The sequence below is a fragment of the Nycticebus coucang genome, chromosome 16 (assembly GCF_027406575.1).
Source record: "Nycticebus coucang isolate mNycCou1 chromosome 16, mNycCou1.pri, whole genome shotgun sequence".
Taxonomy (NCBI): domain Eukaryota; kingdom Metazoa; phylum Chordata; class Mammalia; order Primates; family Lorisidae; genus Nycticebus; species Nycticebus coucang.
This window is the reverse complement of record NC_069795.1, coordinates 40,356,370-40,360,782: the sequence shown is the minus strand read 5'-3', so window position 1 is coordinate 40,360,782 and position 4,413 is coordinate 40,356,370.

Genomic DNA, 4,413 nt, shown 5'->3' with positions numbered 1-4,413 from the left:
TATAGATCTAACAGGTATTTTTTTCCCCACAAAAGGTACTTTGGATTCTGGAGTCTTCTATTATATTTTGTTTTTAATTACTAACTCTTCTCTTTTTTTTCAGCACATCAGGGGTAACTAATAGCATAAAGTTATCAGCTATCATCAATTTCTGCTAAGTATTACAGTACTTAAATTCTTAGGTAACAATCAAAAAATTTTTAAAGTATATCCGTGTAGCATTCAGTTCTTGTCATAGAAGTTGAGTATCATAATAAAATAATAATTTATGGAATCTTACCTTAAGTAAAATCATGAGATTATTTCTTGAAGCTACATCAAAAGCACCTTCTATTTTCCTTGCAAGGCTTTATGTTATTTTTTTCAAGACTTGTTTTTGTTCTCACCCTTCTCTACAGAATAACTTAAATTCTCAACTTTGTTAAGATATTATATCACATTTTATCCTTAAGTTATTTTGGTTAATGTTTTTTACTTCCGTGTGGTAGTCCTATTTGAATTACAAAGTGAAATAAAAAAGCTTGAGGAATTGAAATTTCTTCAATAGAGAAGGAAATAATGATGTACAGACTTTAGCCTAAATATTTTATTATCTATCTCCATCCCAGAATGCACTAGTGAAGCCTCATTCACCCTGAGCAAAAAATAACCAACAGCAGCATCTTAGGACACTGCAGAGAAGAACATTTTTGCCAATTCATTATCGTTTTTCTCCTGAGCAATAGGATCTTTCTGGACCTCGTCAAAATCTTATTTTCTCAACACATTTAAATCACAGGTTTAACAAAATAACATGTGCACCCTCCATTTGGGTTCTTCAACTTCTCCTTAGTCTAACCAGTAATAGTCTTTATTCTATCCTATGAAGAATTTTTTTCTCAGAAGAAGAGAGAAAGGGAGGGTCTTTTGCAGTAGTGTGCACATTTCTCTCCTGGAGTTGATACCGAGGGATGTCTACTCCCCGTGTTTCACCAACAGAAAACTAAACAACAACAACGACAACAAAATAAAGAAACAACAAAAACAGGACTTGATGTGTATATTCTTTTTGCCTGATTCTAGGCATATGTTTTAAAATAAGCCTTCACAGAGCCATTAAAAATAATTCTTTTCTGAAGAAGTTTTCCACTGTCACTGCACCACTCTCCCACATATAGACAGTTGAAGATTATAGGACATGACTATAAGGGCAATTTTCCATGAAGAGGATGATAGAGCAGAGAAAGTGGTAATGTTTCTGATTAAACAATAAGTAGGATTAACCACAGATACCTCACATTTATATCATTGTGCTCTTTTATTTAATCTCCTTAAGCAGAATATTGGTTGATTGTTTTCCTTTTTCAGGACTTTTAAAGTAAAAATTGGTACTTTACGACTTAATGGAAAGAAAGGGCTGAAATGGTAGCTCTTAGCAATCATGAGAGGGGGGTAGGAAAGGTTGTGCCTACTACATTTAATGTCTTAGTCATAAATAAGGGATCAGATTCCAGAGTCAACTTTTGAGAAGTCATAGGTTTTTAAGAAATCTGATAAAGACATCTGATGTGCATCAGGACTTAACTGGTCTTACTCAACTGAGACTTATGTAGTCTCCCTGTACGATTTTGGTAAAACAGTAGTATACTTCTGTCCAGCAGAGACCTTGTAACTCTCTGATCAGAGTCATATTGAATATTTCCAGCAAGGCACTATGAGAATGACAGGCAGCCTTCTCCATCCAGCAGAAGCACTGTAGATATGGCCGTGCAGCACACAAGGACACCAATGAGCATTGACAAGTCTCCTGCCAAAGATAGCAATTACCTGCCTCATCTACAGCTATGTCTTCCATAAAATTGGCCTTTCCTTTTGACATCTACTTGATAAGGTTGTTGTAAAGATTATATGAGGGCATAATTTAGAAGTGATTTAGTTCCAGGTACATAATAAATTATGATAAACTTTTGTTATTGTTGTGTCTGCAGTATAATAAATGTTTCTAAATAATTGTTATGTTTTTGCTGGTAGTGGCACATTCCTTGAACACTACTTATAGAAAATTTATTCTCTACTTTCCTAAGATAGCTTCTTTCCCAGAATTATCCTCAGTTCCTTACACAAAAAGGCCACTGGCTGTCCTGCTTACTGAACAATTAAACTTTGCAGTGAAATTGACTTTTATTCTCCAATTAAAACTCAGCCAACTTAGTGCCTCCATTTTCTCTCTGTAAAAATGGGAATTAAAAATAGTTGCCTTCCAGCAGGATATAGTGCCAGAAAGTCACTTCTTTTTGTTCTATTCATTGTTTTATGTAAATTCAATACATTTTTTTTCCGAAAAAATAGAATGTGTTAGAGTTTGGGCAGAGCAGTCAGAAGAACAACAATAAACTGGTCTCAGTGCTTGCCTTCCAATAGGCAATAGGTATGAAAGCAACTTGAAAATTATAAAAATCTGAAACTATGAGGTACAAAGTAGCATAGTATTGTACTGGGTATTTTGTGGTTATAATCTCAACTATATTGAATATAATGATTTATTTTAAATTTTAATTTATAAGTGGGTTAATGATTTATTGTTTAAAATATTTGAATTTTCTATGAGCACACCATGTTAATTATGAGAGTGTGCAGTATAGAGCTTTTCTTACACATTGGTGTATAATTTTTATATTTATAGATTTTAATAATATAATTCATGTCAAAAGTAATTTAAATTTGGTATGATATATTTTAATAACCTATGGATGTGAATATTTTAAGTTCCTAATAACCCACATACTAGTATTTTGTACATGAGAAAGCATGATCGTTTAAAGATAAAAAGCTATCGCTAAAATTTAACTGGAATTCAGAATTTGCTTTCCGTCTATTTCAGAATGAATCACAATTTAGGTATTTAGAATTTCTTATACCATATAAATCTGCTGTCAATGAAAATTCTTGGATGCTGCTTAGTCACACAGCCCTGTTAGTTGACTCACGTGACATGCATTTTGTTAATTTACCCCATAGTTTATTTTTCTAAATTTACAAAGTAAAGTTAATGGATAAACTACTTAATTCTTTAACATATTTATTGTATATTTTTAGGACACCTGAATGAAATTATTTGAAATAAATCAAGGATACAATTACATATCAGCCTAAGCAAAATGTCCTCAAATAAACACTTCATTTGTAAAGTCTGATATTTTAACATCAATAGCAACATTATCTTTAGCAAGCATATAATCAAAACTTGAATTCTTATCACTAAGTTAAATTATTCTCATAACTCTGTAGAGTATTATATAACGTCCTTTGAAACTGTTTATATGCACTGCTTTCTATAAGCAATAAAGGCTTATCTAATGGATTCAAAACCTTCTTAATTAGATACCTTGGACTTTCACCTAAAGGGAAAAGCATAACTTATATTTAGACTCAATGGTTCTTAAAAGATAACATTTTGGAAAATATACTAGGCAATAAACAGATTAGATGCCTATTAGTTTAATATTTTTGAGTAACAAATCATTTGTTGACTATTTTTTAATTTTAGATTGAAAAATATTGCTCTGGCACAATTGATTAGCTTAACTTTAGTATTTCTACTAAAATTCTGAAACTTGGGTATATCAATGATTTTCTCAGATATGGTCATAAAACTTTTTTACATATATTACCACTTGCTTTTTACAAGTTCTGTTCATGCTTCTTTGACTGCAGACCTCCTCATTACAACACAAACTGAGTTTGTGTTGAGAGAAAACCAAGCAATGATAACTCATAGTTTAAGTGTTTTGAAATGGCCAACTTATTTTTCCCCTTGAAGATTTTATTTCTACTGACACTTTTTTTTTCCCAAGACGGAGTCTCACTATGTCACCCTTGGTAGAGTGTGGTAGTGTCACAGCTCAGAGCAACCTCCAACTCTTGGGCTTAAGTGATTCTTTTGCCTCAGCCTCCTAAGTAGCTGGGACCATAGGCGCCTGCCACAACGTCGGGTATTTTTTGGTTCTAGTTGTCATTGTTGTTTGGTGGGCCCGGGCTGGATTCAAAGGCCAGCTCTGGTGTATGTGGCTGGTGCCCTAGCCGCTTGAGCTATAGGCACCAAGCCAGAATTATTTACTAATAAAATAAATATAGCATCATTATAAGTCAGAAAGTAAGACAACATGGTCAGAAATTTAAAACGAAGCTTTTCCAACTAATTTGAAACATCCTTTTATTATGTAATCATTTATTGTGTAGTCAGTTTATCATGTAATCCTTAAACACCTTGCTATATGCTGGTATGTAGTACAATGTCTCTTCTGTTGCTATTCTTCTTCCGACTAACTTTGGAGTTCACAGAGATTAATAAGTGGGAACATATACACCTTGCTTTTCCTCTATTCCAGGTGGCACCTCTGAATTTAGAAGGAGTTGTTACTATTTCTCATACAA